At 40.6% G+C, this 16,202-nt stretch overlaps 2 long non-coding RNA genes across 2 annotated transcripts; one reads left to right on the forward strand and one right to left on the reverse strand.

Annotated features, from left to right (window-relative positions):
- The first annotated feature begins 2,369 nt into the window (after nucleotides 1-2,369).
- On the forward strand, nucleotides 2,370-2,836 carry LOC116223853. The gene is made up of 3 exons (XR_004165303.1): nucleotides 2,370-2,404; nucleotides 2,595-2,658; nucleotides 2,815-2,836. It is a non-coding gene; the product is annotated as an uncharacterized LOC116223853 (long non-coding RNA).
- A 6,406-nt stretch (nucleotides 2,837-9,242) lies between these two features.
- On the reverse strand, nucleotides 9,243-11,567 carry LOC116223836. The gene is made up of 7 exons (XR_004165292.1): nucleotides 11,234-11,567; nucleotides 10,806-10,848; nucleotides 10,475-10,516; nucleotides 9,885-9,983; nucleotides 9,751-9,779; nucleotides 9,522-9,584; nucleotides 9,243-9,314 (listed from the first exon to the last, which is right to left on the reverse strand). It is a non-coding gene; the product is annotated as an uncharacterized LOC116223836 (long non-coding RNA).
- Between the last annotated feature and the right edge of the window lie 4,635 nt (nucleotides 11,568-16,202).

Below are 16,202 nucleotides of genomic sequence, written 5' to 3' on the forward strand. Positions count from 1 at the left end.
TTTTTATAATTTTCTGCGAGGTGTGCGTGGCCCTTTTTACATAGAGTCTGGTAATACATCAATGAAATGTAATGAAAATTATTTATTTTGCTGTGAATAATGAAGGAAGCAATGAATCCGATTATTTCCCAAACCCCTGAGAGCTGTTGCCATGGAGATTTAACATTACTTTCTGTTTGAAGATAAGGTAGCAGCTAGTGTTGAAGAATGGATAACTTGAAATTGGACGACTTTAAATTAATATATGAAATTGAACAACATAAACAAGGATAGCAAAACAGATTGATCTGCATAGAATGAGAACGGCAGAAACGCAGGAAGGACGTCAGACAGACAGATCAGTGACACAGGCTGTTTTTTTCCGTTATATGTGAAAGCTGAAACATTCATAACATAGTATTCAGTCTTACTGGTTGTCCTTTTGTAATACAAACAGGTGCACTTCGTTGTGGATAAGTGAAGCCTATGTACTGTTCCCACTACGTGTTTTACACCACCAGTGCGTTAACGTAGGTAAACAGACAGCCAAACTCGAGTACACTACTTTATTGATTGTCAGGTGAAATTTATGAGTGAAACTGTAATACAGAAAATACTTAGAAGGTATACTAAACACAGCAAGTTACTATTATACTCGTTACATCAAGAATCAGAGCAACAACAGATTACAGCACAGCTGGCTAACAAGTGCTGACGTTAGCCATTAACGGGAATTATGAATGAATAACGGTCATATCGCTATATTACTAATAATTAACACTAACACAGTTCATGGAAATAATATTTAGGTCACTTAAACATGTTTATCACAGTATGAAACAGTCAAAACACGTAGTCATTGTTTTCGAGGGTGTGAGGGAAAGCATAACGCAAGGTTTACTATGAGCATACGTAACTAGCATATGTTTCTAGATAACTGTCTAACAGCTGTTGCCTTCTCACCAGACGAACATTTTAATGATGTCAAAGTAAAAGTCCAATACTATACTTCTGTTCGTTTCTATAACAACAATACAAGCATACATTTGCTGGCCTAAATAAGCAGACGGCAGAACAGCCTATTTTGCTAAATTTTTTGTAGTCCTGGTAATCTTTTGTTTGGCATGTTGGTAAGGTTATTTAGGGGGCCATTTATCAATGGTTTTGTTCTTTAATGAATGTTTGTTTATTAATCACTTATTTTTCAACCAATAACTCAATTATAATTACAAAGAGGGAAATTCGCAACTTTTTTATCGCAACTTTCACTTGCTCCCGCAATTTCATCGCAACAAACACCTAAAAAACACCGCAACTTTCATCGCAACTTTTTGGAAAAGCTCCCGCGAAATCAGGAATTTTAGGCCGCAACTATCACAAAAAAGGCCCGCGAAATCCTGGGGGGACTGATTACTGCTGTGTTGCAGGTGTAATAAACTGATGACAGAGAGCGTCCACGACTCCGCTGCATGTTCTTTTGACCACAAAGAGACATTTATTTATAATTATTGTAGCGGGCTGGTTAGAGTCCGTTACAACTGCATATACAAATATATTAAACGCTTGTATTTTGTTGTTGTTCCAAAGTACCCACCCCAGAGCGCGTTTTCGAAACGTATCGCTTTCGGTGCTGGAAAATGCCGTTTGAGGGCTGAAACACACCAAACGCGTTTTTAAAACGGCAGACGCTTCAAAAACGCCTTGGCAAAGTGCGGCGGGCAAAACATTCGCAGGATCACCAGGCTGTTTTGCCCGGCGCCTAGGAAGCGGAGCTGCGTGCGCAACCTGCCTGGGCCGAGTGTGACATTGATGAGCGGTGCGCCTCCGCGCCTTGCGCTGGAAAGTTGAGAATAGTTCAACTTTTAAGCGCATCTAAAAAACGCCAGAAAGACGCAACGCGTGGCGGAGAAAAGTCGCACACGCAAGGCGCGCCGTACCATAGGAAACAATGCATTTGCTAGCGTCCCGTTTTTAAAAACGCGTTTGGTGTGTTTCCCTTAGGGTGGACAGAAGGGATAAACGGAGAATTCATTAGTTTTCAAATCTACCCGGGTTAGTGTGGACAGGGCTTAATACCAGATACTTTATAAGAGAGACAGGGATATGTTGTGTTCATAGACATACCAGAGCACAGAAATTCTCTGGACATGTTGAAAAGTTAAATGACTACGTAATTTGTTCTGCTTGACAGAGTAGCTGTATGCTGCTACCTGTTGTGCTTTCTAACCTCGGGGTGTTGTTAATGTAACAGGTTAGAAAAGCAGGTTTAAATAATTGCACAAGATAATCTGTTACCTGTATTTCAGTTTCATTTTGATATCACAAGCACACTGGTATTGGGGGTCTCTGGAAGCCCCCCCTGTCTCCCCCTGTTTTGTTCCTCTCCCCCTTTCCTCTTTCCTGTTTGGTATATGCTTGGAATGAGGTAGGTGGTTGAGTTTTAGTGGGATGGATAATCTAATAAATATTGCCTTTAAAAATAGGCAGCTATGTTATTATATATCTTCTTATAACTTATTATTATTATATGTATTATATATCTGGACTATTTATATGAAATATCCCTCTGACATATTGTTTATATGTTTTTTCCTTTTGTTACATGTGCGGGCTAGCATTTATAGTGAAGCTAGCAAGCTGGAGACTTATTATACTGTTTCTGTTGGTGTGCTTTAACAGGTGTGATACGGTTTTTATTTATCTTTCTTAATGTATATATTACATGTCGGTTCTTATTTTTTTGCCTGTTTGGTATATGCTTGGAATGAGCATTCATAGTGAAGCTAGCAAGCTGGAGATTTACCTAACTGTTTCTGTTGGTGCGCTTAAACAGAGAAATAAAGATACATCTCAGCAACTGTCCACGAGTCACAAATAAAAAAAACACAACGCAGAAGTTACCACCGGTTACATTGGTGCCGTGACCGTCGGTTCATCAGATCTACGCTCGCTAGATCACCGGGACTGTTGCTGCTGCTGTCGCTGAAGCTGCTACTGCTATCCTGCTGAAGCTGCTACTGCTATCCCACTGCTGCGGCTACCACTGTTGCTAGCTGCTACCGTCTGCTGTCGACTAGCTCTGCTCCGGTATTTATGCTCTGTCTCACGCAACGTGCGTGTTGTGATTTAGAAAAGGACATTCTGAATTCTGACGTAAACGTTGTAATCCTAGGCTGCTTTAGGTTGACAGACTGCTTATTTTACCATGTTATAGAGGGCAATTTTACTTTATTGGGATTTTGTTAAACTTCATTGTCCTGAAAGTTTTCAATGATAATAATAGTAGCCTATTGCATGTATATACCTGAATGATAAGCCAGTGTTATTTGGTGCTATTATCACAATTTGCTATCATTTAAAAAACGTTTTTTTCTGTGCTTGCATAATTAATAGAATTGTACTGAAATGTCATTTGTAAGAATGAATGGTGTTTATGTATCTAGTGGGCTGGGGAGGGGATGCCATATGGGGTTAGATGGAGAAGCCAGTGATCGAAAGATAGGCCAGTCAGGTCGAGGCCCGGTGGCATGTTCAACCCCTATCACCCACAAAGTAAGTAACACACAGGAGCAGGTAGCAGATCTTGATACTGTTAGTTATCCTACCCACAGACATACAGCGCAGGCGCATGACACGAATGATACAATGCAGAACTTTATGCCCAGCACAAGCCCAGCAAATGCCACACCTACACAGACTTGCTCAGGAGGCTGTCTGGATGCCTCGAGACTGAATGTAGTTGTCCATGCAGACGCCAGACCGCCCCCGTTCTTCAGAGGTGACCACACTGACACATGCACTGTCCATGAATGGGAGGATTTAATGCAAAGCTACATGCGAAGACGCAAATGCGACACTGCAGAAAAGTATGATGTGATAACTAGCAGACTTATGGGGAAAGCCAGGGACATTGTTAAGGTTTCGCTGCGCAGCAACGCGGAAGTTGACCCCTACAGCTGCCCTACTGCTGTCTTTGACATCCTGAAGCAGAATTTTAGCGATCTCCCATACTCTAGCATGCCCATGGCTGACTTTTATAGCACACTTCCAAGAATGCGTGAGAGTGCATTAGACTACTGGGTGCGATTGAACAAGGCTATCGATATTGCTGATGAGTGCCTCCGCAGGCAGGGCAAATGTGTAGAAGACGTGTGCGCTGAAGTTGTGATGATGTTTGTTACTCATTGTCCAGACCCCCATTTGGCCATGTCTTTCAAGTACAAATCAGCCAGAAAATGGACAGCCTCAGAGATCCAGGAGCGCTTAGACGAGCATCAGAGGGATTTGAGGCGTGGGACGTCAGTGAGCCAGCATTCTTCATCAATTTACAGTCCTCCCCCTGTTGCAGTCTGTCAGTCCCCTGCACAATTCAACATCCTGTCCGAAAAGGAAGAGCTGATGGGTCCTGTGCTTCGCCAGCCGCCCGCAGCTGTATCAATGGCTGTGAACCATGCAGAGGAGGAGCCAGGTATGCGTGAAGTAGTAGGCATGCTGAATAAAGTCATCACACTGTGCTCCACCCAGTCGCTGTCACAAAATGTTCAGCCCCTGTACCGTCAGCGCCCCGCCCGGCCCTCTGTGTCCTCTGCCTGTGAGGTATGCAGCAGCACTGACCACTCCACCTTCAGCCACTGTAGACTGCTGAAACTCTGTTGTCATTGCTTCCTAGCTGGCCACTTTAAAAACAACTGTCCAAGTGCCTCTCGTCCGGCAGCAGCATCCGCAAAGCCCAGCCACAAGCCGTTAAACTAGGTAGCCCACGCTGTGAGAGGGAAAGCGTGGGTGGCAGTGCCGAAGCCCTCACCAGGAAACCAGATCTACTTTCAATCTACAGTGCCAACTGTCAACTCTTGCCAGCAGACCAGGTGCCGATTCTCATTGGCTCGCAGAAACTCGAAGGATCAAGTGAGCTGTTTTATGCACCAGTGCTGGTGAGTGGCAAGGTCACTTTGAGAGGAATGTTAGATTCTGGGTCCATGTCTTGTACACTCAGTGAAGAGGCAGAGAAGAAACTTCAAGCTGCTGGTGTTCTGCCCAGTGCTCAGCCTATCCCTGGTAATGTGGTGATTGTGGGCTGTGGTGGCAAGACGACCTACCCGAAGTGCTTCTATGACCTTGAAGTTGAAGTGTATGAATCAAAGTTCATTGTACCTACTCTAGTTGTTCCGGGCCAGAGAGATGATTTCATAATTGGCACTAACCAGTCCCCCCAGGATTTCGCGGGCCTTTTTTGTGATAGTTGCGGCCTAAAATTACTGATTTCGCGGGGGCTTTTCCAACAAATTGCAGTGTTTTTTAGGTGTTTGTTGCAATGAAATTGCGGGAGCAAGTGAAAGTTGCAATAAAAGTTTTGAATTTCCCTCTTTGTAATTATAATTGAGTTATTTGTTGAAAAATAAAGAATTAATAAAGAAACATTCTTTAAAAAAAAAAACATTGAGAAATGGTCCTCTAAATAACCTTACCAACATGCCAAACTAAAGATTACCAGGACTACAAAAATGTAGCATAATAGGCTGTTCTGCCCTCTGCTTATTTAGGTCAGAAAATGTATATTGCTTGAATTGTTGTTATGGAAATGAACAGTATAGTATTGGACTTTTACTTTGACATCATTCAAATGTTTGTCTCGTGGGAATGGCAACAGCTGTTAGACAGTTATCTAGAAACATAGCTAGTTATGCTATGTTATGCTAAACACGTAGGGGGAACAGTACATAGGATTTACTTATCCACAACGAAGTGCACCTGTTGGTATTACAAAAGGACCACAAGTAAGACTGAATAAAATGTTATGAATATCTCAGCCTTCACATAAAACGAAAAAAAAACAGCCTGCGTCACTTTGATCTGTTTCGTCACCTGACGTCCTGCCTGCGTTTCTGCCGTTCTCATTCTATGCTTATCAATCTGTTTTGCTATCCTTGTTGATTTATTTTATCCGTACAGGTGTTTATGTTGTTCAATTTCATATATTAATTTAAAGTCGTCCAATTTTAAGTAATCCATTCTTTTAGACTCTATGTAAAAAGGGCCACGCACACCTTGCGGAAAATTATAAAAAATTGAAGCCAGATCTATTTCGGAATCTTCAGTGTGGACATGGGCTGTGTTCAATATCCATGTCTGGTGTAGCCATTCTCATTGTTTACAACGGATTAGAACTCTGCTAGTGTCTGCACCGTGTCCACAGGGCAGAATTTCTGCCCTTGGTGTAGCGGAAGGGAGAAAGTTGTGGGAGACGACAATAATTTGTCAAATTTGCGGGAAAGTTGCGGTGATGTGTTAAAATTGCAACGTCGCACTGAATTCGCGGGGAATCGTTGAATTCGCGTGAATTGGTGCGATCGCAACATCGCAACTTCCTGGAGGGGCAAAATTACATAAACCAAACAAATCTAAACACATGTAATACCCCTAATCAACTAAACTGGACTAAAATCTAAATAATATATTAAATAATATTCCCTTACACATAGCCAGGCAGCCCCTCTCTCTCTCGCTCTCTTTCTCCCTCCCTCTTCTCTCACATCACATTGCTAATGCTTATAATAATACTGATGAAATGGCCATATTGCCTACTGTAAATCTCCTTATCTGTTTCTGAAATAAATGTCTACTAACAAAAATGTTCTCTCTCCCTTGTAGCATGTTCCAATCGCTGATGGAAGTGGAAACATTGCTCCTCACCCCCACTACTCCTCAACTACGCATATGGACAGCCAAACTCTACCCACTCACTCTGTTCTTTTTCTTTCTCTCCTAATCCAGACTATCTTCGCTATGGGACGCTGCTGTAGTCTCTCCACCCGGTCTACCCGTAGAAATCCTCGGCCAATTGCACCCACCGCCACCGCACTGCCGTACACTTACTCTACCTCATACCCTATGCTAGCATTTATATACAATATATAACATCGCCACCATCAACATGTTTCTCTGCTCCTACTCCCCTTACCCCTGTAACAGCAAACCTTTCAGCACAGTGTATACCCACTAAACTGGTCTTGTTTGTATCATGTATTTACCACCGGATGTCTGTATATATATTATGTACACCTACCAAATGCAGGATATGTACAACACCTGTTGTTTCCCATCCCCTTCTGCTACACAACCCTCCCCCCATCCCCCCTTCCTATCTCCACCCGGCCGAGCTCAAGCAGATGGGTCCCCCCTTATGTGCCGTGGTTCTGCTTAAGGTTCCTTCCTGACTAACAGGGAGTTTTTTCTTGCCCGTGTTGCCAATGTGCTTGCACTAAGGGGGTTCAGGCTCTGGGCTCTGTAAAGCGCCTAGAGACAATTGTATTGTTATGGCGCTATATAAATAAAATGTAATTGAATTGAGATGAATGTGTTATTATTATTTTAACATTGCTATTTTAACCCCGCCAGATGGGTTATTTCACCCAGCAACTTCAAACCTATGCTAGTTCATACTCAAACACAATACTTTGTCTTTACAAACTACATTTCATCCTAACTTTCATCCTGTTCTGCCCTCGGATTTATTTAGGTCAACAAAGGTTGATATATATTGCTTGGAGTAATTTGACATTTCATGTTACAATATATTATTGTTATATAGACATGCACACAGTACTGCATTAGTTTCTGTTGACAGACTTTTACTCTGATACCATGTATCGTGGGATAGAAAACTTACACATGGTGAAAGCCTCTCCATTGTGTGACGCTTTTCCTCACACCCTCGAAAGGGTCTCACGCTGTGTCTCAACCTGTGTTTAATATGTATAAGTGACCTACATTTAGTTTCTATGAACTGTGTTACTTCGTTGGTAAAACACATAGCGGGAACAACATCCGTTTTTTGGTGTAATGTTAGACCTGTAAATCAAACGAAACAGTCACCATACGTTAGCCAGGAATGGTAAGAGAAGCTCTTGTACCTTAGCGAGAATTTCATGTCCATCTTTGATGATCTCAGTGATTGATTTGGACCATCAACTCTATATAGAAGCTCAACTATAAGAGATGTGCTAACAAGACGCTAAAAAGCTCTAGCCTCTGACACAGCCATCAGCATGTTGGTGATGGGAACTTGCAGATCTATGTTCAACCACAACCAAATAAGCAGGGTTATCTTTAAACTGTCCAAGCTTCCTTAATGCTGCATTCTCGATGACAGTAATATGCTTGAGAATTTGATGGTGTGTGAAAAGATAAGGACACAAGAAAGAGTTCAGGTTAACTGTGCTTGACACTAAGCAAGACAGTGAATGCACGTCATTATAAGAATTATGAGAATATGAAAAAAAAGAATAATACAGTTCCTTAAGAAATTGATTTATTCCAAAATTGTTTAAAGCAAAGCAAAATACCATGGCACATTTGATCTAAAAACATGTGTGTGTGTATGTTAGAAATATGTTGTTGGTCTACAAAAAGTATATGAAACGAGAGAGAACTAAAAACTCAGAACTTACACTAGGAGCTACAAATAAGCATAGTAAAACTCAACAGGAACTTAACAGACAGGTGCTGTTCACTGTCTGATATGTTACATTTCTTAAATAATACTAAACTGTTAAGCAGAGGTCTGGTATGTACTGTATGTTTTCGGTCACTAATGAGCATCTATAAGGAGCAAGCCTTATCAGTGACACTTTGGGTACATGTGGCTGATGTGTGTGTGAGTTTGTGGAAGAAAAAGAGGCACACATTTCACACCCCCAGTCTAATTGGATCAGCAGTGCTAACCAGAGCAAGAGCTGTGAGAGAGCTGTCACACAACTACATGCAACCACAAGCAAACGTAGAATTAGAATACAGTCTTACTGGGTGTTTTTATAACTGTATGCATGTGTCTGTGTGTGTGTGTTTGAGTATGTGTGTGTGTGTGTGTGTGTGTGTGTGTGTGTGTGTGTGTGTGTGTGTGTGTGTGTGTGTGTGTTTGAGTATGTGTCTGTGTGTGTGTGTTTGAGTATGTGTGTGTGTGTGTGTTTGAGTGTCTGTGTATGTGTATATGTGTGTGTGTATATACAGTATATATGTGTGTATCCATATGACTATTAATTCTGTATGTTGTTTTTCTCCTGAACAGTAGCATGCATAGCATTGGGATCCGCTGGTCTGCCAGCAGGTCTGCTGTTCTGGTGTTCACCACCAGATAACTGCATGATGGTGCTGTAGGTCACGGTGTCCTCAGACTGCTTCTGTAAACAAACAAACAAACAAAGGTATCATCCCACACTGAGGAGCATAAAAAAGAAAATAACCAAACATGATGACCAGGTACTCACTGCAGAAGGCCCAGCTTGTGTTTGGTTGAGGTGCTGAAAGGTTGCATAGTGCAGATCAGCTCCTTCCTCCTCCTGTATAGAAGAGAGACTCGTTGTCATTAGTTTGGAGTAAAGGTTGGAAAGTTCAGTGGGAAATAGTGAAGAATAGTAAACCTCAGTAATGTGCTAAGACTATTCTTCTACTAACATGATTACTACTAAAAGTTATCTAGATGTAACTCCTACATCAGTTGTTGGCCTCAGATAGATGTTTATCATGAGACTATATCATTATCTTACATTAGCTGAGGAGTTTGATGGCTGAACAGACTGCATGACTACGGCACTGGTCCTGTTTTGAGTCTGTGAAAAACAATGTGTAAGATTATCTTCTATGTGAATTCATAGATCTTACTTTCCTTTACCACGCTTTCATATAGAAACTGATGTGATATGTGAAACCAGTTCCATATGTAAACACAGTTTCATATGTAAACAATTCTTTTTGTGAAAATGAATTTTTACTCACTGATTTGTGTCTTGGCTCTCCTCCAGCATCTGAAATATGAACAGGATTAAATGAGGAATTTGGAACTATAGAGTACATAGTATTGTCACCATAAAGGTGTTAGTTGTTTATAGTGTTGCCAGTGAAACACTTACTTGTCCTTCTCTTGCATATCACCACAATTGTCATCAATGCAGCAGCCAACAGACTGACAGAGACAACAACTCCAGCAACCAGAAGGACACCTTGGGGAACTGAGGGAAGGAAAGGATAGAATACATGGGAGGGATAGAGATTCAGAGAGAGAGAGAGTGATGGGGGAGAAGGAGGGAGGGAGAGAGTGCTTTAGATTTGTTCGTACTTTGAATGCTTGATACCAGAAATACATTTAATCCCTAAAAGGGGATTTTTACATTGAAATTTGCGTCAAGCTCAACAAGAGTTGCTACACTCATGAGTGACCTGACGCAAATTTCAATGTGAAAGTCCCCTTTTAGGGATTACATTTATTGTGTCAAACTCAGATTCCTGATTTACTGCTATCATGGTATAACATGTAAATAACTGAAGACACTTCCAAAAGTGTTTACAGTAAACCACTTTGGAAAAAATTGTGTGTGGAATGAATGTGCAGGTAAATACTGTGAATGGGGAAGTGTGTAGCACAGTAAATAATTAACACAAAGGTTTAATGAATCGTAGCATGATTATTTCAACTGAGGATATCATGGACTTCCTGCTCTACCTGGTGTTCCTGAGTCTGTCGGTGGAGGAGAGGACTTTGTTGCTGGATAACAAAAGATATTACCTGTGTTAAACAATTTACTTAAACCTTTAGTCATAAGACTGTTATAAACATGTCAGCACAGAGACCTATTCTGTCAAGAGACACCATGCCAGCCAGTGTCCACTAAGCTTATGACTCTTCTTGTGTTAGTGTTAGCTCTAAGGTATTTTGTAAAAAACCAACAGCTCAATAAAATAATGACTTTTACAACTGAGTAGCATATTGCACAATTTGAAGACCTGTAGCATAATTATTAGAGACTGAGGGGATGATGGTCTTCATGCTGTACCTGATGGGCCTGAGTTTGAGGAAGCAGTGGTGACAGTTTCATTCTGGGAGAGGATTTCAATACAGAGGTAGAGAAAGTTGTGGGTAAATGTAACTCATCACAATAATTAGATTCACTCCTATTGATGAAAGTGTATATCTGAATAACCGTTGTAGGGCATACTACACAACTCAATAAAAAATGCAGAGCAGTGGCATTCACTGCAAGACTGCGGGTAGTTAAAAAAACTGGATGTCTTTAGGATGACGAAAATAAATAGCCTGGTATAAACAGACAAATTAACTTCATTAAACTGAGTGAGTCTAAACTGAGCCAGGAGCAGGAGTTATGCAGAGAACATCGGCTACTTAAGACAACTTTACAATCAGATTCAGTTTATCATGCAAACAGCAGTAATTTATTATCAAACTCATCTTATCATCTCTAACCTTTCACTCTGATGGTGTGGGAGACAGAAGTCTGAACCTGCCCTCCTGCAGTCAGCTGGCATGTCCGAGTATGAACAGGGTTTGGACCTCTGAGCTCCTCAGTCAGTGTGATGGAACAGGGAGGTGTGGTTCTGATCTGGCGATTGTTATCGTTCTGTAGCTCTTTCCCTCCCTCATCCACCCAGCTCAGACTAACTCCTTCATCTGCCTCTGATCCTCCACAGTTGTCTTGTGTGTACAGGATGCAGTGGAGGGTCACTTTACCGTCTGCCTCCATCTCAGTCTCATTGGGGGAAGCAGAGACTACAGAAGAAAACACTACATCAAATGTAGCTTACAGCAGACACCTGCATTCAAAGACAGTAATGTGAGTTTAAGTATTTAGTTAAAGCAGCAATACGTAGTTTTGTTCCAAAACTAGTAAGCTAACTACCTAAAAGACATGCAAAAACCTTGCAAACACCACCAACACTGATAGAAGCGTGCCAACACACTAACTGTTGTCTTTTGGCAGTTTAGCTGGCAATGTCATGCGTGTAAAAGCTTTTCTTCCATTTTTGCAGGGTGTACCAGCCCGTTAGAGAACTTCATATTGGACACATCCTGGATGGGAAGTGGGGATGGCACAGGTGTTTATTTTTCCTTTACATGACCATATGCTATCAAAATGAATTTGAGGATGGTACCTAAACTAGTTGCCTATAAAACCATATCTCAAAAAGTGTGAAATTGTTGCGTAGTGTTACTTTAAAGAGGAGTTTTAGCCTCTATACATTATTAAGGAAATTATTTTTAGATTTTTTTCATTATTTAGGAAATATTTACATTCAGAATCAGAATCAGGTTTTATTGGCCAAGTAAGTTTGCACAAACAAGGAATTTGTCTTGGTAAAGTGGCTCTCAGTGTGCTTACACATATTACACAGAATATACATCACAACACAAAACAATACAACAGTGCAATGGTCTAACAGTCCAAGAAGTCTAAAAAAAGTATATACAAGGAGGAATAGTGAAAAGAAGTGGAGACTCCAGGAAGTGCAGGGATAAATCAACACTATACGGTATGAGTATGACGGTTATAAAGTAAGGGTGAAATAAAGGAATATATAAATATGATTGCGGGAGTAATTGTACATTGGTTATTACAATGATCCAGGGTTATTTCACAGTGCCACAGTGGGTTAGCTGTTCAGTAGAGAGACGGCGAGTGGGAAGAAACTGTTTTTGTGTCTGGAGGTTTTGGCGAACAGAGATCTGTAGCGCCTTCCAGAGGGGAATAGGTTGTGTCCAGGGTGTGAGGGGTCTGCAGTGATTTTTCCTGCCCGTTTCAGATAATAATAATACACAGATATATAATTTCCCCCTGATCAGTATGTGTGCTCCCTGGGTATCAAACATATGGCGTTGGTGCTCTTAGCTACCAGTCGAGCTACAGGTACTTTTATGGAGTTTTGTCTATAACGGGTGAGCTAATCCAAAGAAAGCCAGCCTTGCCTTACAAACACCAACAACAGCAGTTGGCACTAAGAAAAGTAATCTAGCGTGCATACTGATTTATTTCAGTGAGTTTATGTCTCCTCCACATGACCATATAAGATGAAAATGAATTTGAGGATGTCATTAAGAATAGGTTACATATAAATCCTTAAACGAAACAGTTAAAAACTGAAGGATACCTTCCAATACAGACTTAATATATCCAACAAATCCATTTTACTTACAGTTTTTCTCGATTGATTACACACAAAAACTGAAAATTATAACACTATGACCACAACCTGTAACTCATGCGCCAACTCCCTAAACCAATTCTGCTAAACTATAAGCACAATTATCTGCTTTAGACACAGATTTCAATGGTTAGCCACCCTTTCTTCAAAACACAACACACAATTATCTGCTTTAAACACAGATTTCAATTGTTAACCACACTTTCTTCAAAACACTAAACACCATCCTCTCTACTTTGCACACTTCATCAATGCCAAAACCTCCTTGTTTTCAGACAGAACACACTGCTATTCAAATGGCAAAACTTCCATTTTCAAGGCTGTTGTGCAATTTGAAATCAAAGCTTTAGCAATATGATGGCCACAGGTTAGCTCCTGGTTTGGAGAACAATTGATGGCAACATTGAAGTGAGAGGTGATCAGAAAGGCAGAGGAGTGAGAGTAAGAGGAGGAGGAGGAGGAGGAGGAGGAGGAGGAGGAGGAGGATGAAGAGAAAGAACAAGAAGGAGAGCCATTATCTCTGATGAGATTCGGGCCACTGTGGTCAACCATGTGGTCAACCATGGTTTGACCATGCAGGAGGCAGGCCAGAGGGTTCAACCAAACATAAGCCGCTTCTCAGTTGCATCCATTCTCCGGACATTCAGAAGAGGGAATAGGTAAGAAACACTACTCTGACAGGAAAACACTAGTTTGAATGCCTTATCAGGAGCATAGTATTCTTGTATTTAGAGTATTTTCCATTGTACTGTATTTGTAAAATTACGTAAACAAATACAAAGTGCAACCAATGATGACCAAGACATATTCCTAAACATCAATACAGTGAGCCTAGCCACAGTGGACTGTGTTCTAAGGTGGAACACCTTGAGAATGAAGCAGGTGTACAGGGTGCCTTTTGTCAGAAACTCCGACAGAGTCAAACAATTATGCTATGACTAAGTCATATAAATTTCCACAACTGATTGCGTCCTATCAGCACTCACACATTACTGTACTGTATTGTAATCCAATCCAATGTTATTTTCAAGTGTTTCACAACACTGTGTAGGTCTATTTCTGATACAACATTGTCAATATTGTCTTGAGCTAGAACAGGATGCAGTAGTTTTTTGTCCTTTTTTTATTTTACATTTTTCTTTCTTTTTTTGTTGACTGTACTGGCCTATATCCTATTGTTTGTTCTGTGCAAATCATTTACACATTCAGTTGCGTTTGCTGTGATGTATAGGCTACAGCACTTTTGGAAAAAAATATATATATTTTAGTTGTTATTGTATATTTGTGTGTTGTTTTATATTTGAGTAAAAACATTATTCAGTTATATTTTACTACAGGAGTAAGCGTATAGTAACATAATGCTCCTGATAAGGCCTTCATACTGGTGTTTTCCCATTTCATAGTAGTGTTTTCCATTGAGCACATCAGTGTTCAATCGATGCTTAGATTAATATAATATTCATATATATACTCATATAATGGGCTGTGTTTGTCATTTGAAAACAAAATACCCTTTTGAGGTGACATAACACTGTTTTGAAAGCAAGGTAGCATTTTGCAGGAGATATAAAGGGTTTTGCATTTTGTGTGAGTGGTTTTGGGATTTGTGTTTAGAGTTTTGAGAAAACATGGCATGCTTTCAAAAAATGTGTTTAAGCAATCGAGAAAAACTGTAAATCACATCAGTCAAAGCTAATGATAACACTAAGTGTGTGTGAGGGTGAGTGAATGTGTGTATGTTTGAATGTGACAGTGTTTGAATGAATGTGTGTATGAGTGTGTTGTGAATGTGTGTTTGAGTGTATAAAAGATGTGAGTGTTTGAATGTGTGTGTTTGTGAATTTGTGTGTGTGAGTGCATGTGAGTGTGTGTGAATGTATGTGAGTGTGAATGTTTGTGTGTGTTTGAATGTTTGTGTTTGTGAATGTGTGTGTGTGTGTGTGTGAATGTGTTTGTGAGTGTGTCTGAGTGTGTGTGAGTGTATGTGTGTGAATGTTTGTTTGTGTATGTTAATGAGTCTGTGTAAATGTGAGAGTGTGTGTGTGTTAGTCTGAGTGTTTGTGTGTGTGAATGTGTGCTTGTGATTGTCTGGATATGTGTGTGTGTGTCTCAGTGTGAGTGTTTGTTTGTGTGTGTGAATGTGTGTGAGTGAGTGTGTTTGAATGTATGTGAATATGTGTGTGTGAATGTGTGTTTGTGATTGTGTATGTGCGTGTGTGAATGTGTGTGTGAGTGTATTTGAATGTGTGTGTCTGTGTTATTTTGTGTTTGTGATTTTGTATGTGAGTGTGTCTGTGTGAATGTGTGTGTGAGTGTATGTGTGTGTGTGAGAGAGTATGAGTTTTGATGTGTGTGTGTGTGTGTGTGTGTGTGTGTGTGTGTGTGTGTGTGTGTGTGTGTGTGTGTGTGTGTGTGTGTGTGTGTGTGTATGTGTGTGTGTGTGTGTGTGTGTGTGTGTGTGCATGCTTATGTTTTGGTAAGTTAAGCTTTAGGCAGCTGCACAGTACCAGCGAGTGTACTCACCAGTATACAGATGGCAGTGGTGGTCCTCAATTATAAACAAGAATAAATGTCTCATAGAAACAAGCCTACCTAAAACTCTTTGCTCCTGCCTGCTCATATTTGCAGGCAGCTTCTTCATAAATCTATATCGTGTCAGAGTAATATGAAGAGAGGTTAATACTTTATGTAGTGCCCTTGTTACATTACAGTTTATCTCATTATACCACAATATCAAGTGTAACATACTAGTCAACAGAGCATAAGATCATACTAATGCATGAAACTTTTCTTCTATTTCCTCTATCCCCAAGATTTTCAAGAGTATGCTGAGAGAGTAAGTGAAAAATGCTGAAAAGTGCAGTTAAGCCTCATTTTAAGCCAAAAGGAATCTAATCAATGTTAAATTAAACTCTGTATATACACTGCAATTTTCACTCGTCAGAGCTTTTTGTAGGATCAACAAATACACACAAACTGTCACAGACACAAACACAGACCACACTACAACACTTTGAAATTCACACACCTAAGAAAGGTTCCCCTTCAACCCACATGCTATGGCTATAGTGGCACATTCAAATCCATTGCAACTTTAGTGCACTAATGGTAGTGTTGGTATGAATGGCAGTGTTACAGCAGGTGTACCACTGGTAGTGCTGGTGGTTGTCAAGGTAACGTTAGTTCCATGTAACTCACCCATGTGGTCCTGACAGGCAGATCAGCAACACACACAG

Source organism: Clupea harengus, chromosome 15 (genome assembly GCF_900700415.2).
Source record: "Clupea harengus chromosome 15, Ch_v2.0.2, whole genome shotgun sequence".
In the NCBI taxonomy this organism is placed as follows: Eukaryota; Metazoa; Chordata; class Actinopteri; order Clupeiformes; family Clupeidae; genus Clupea; species Clupea harengus.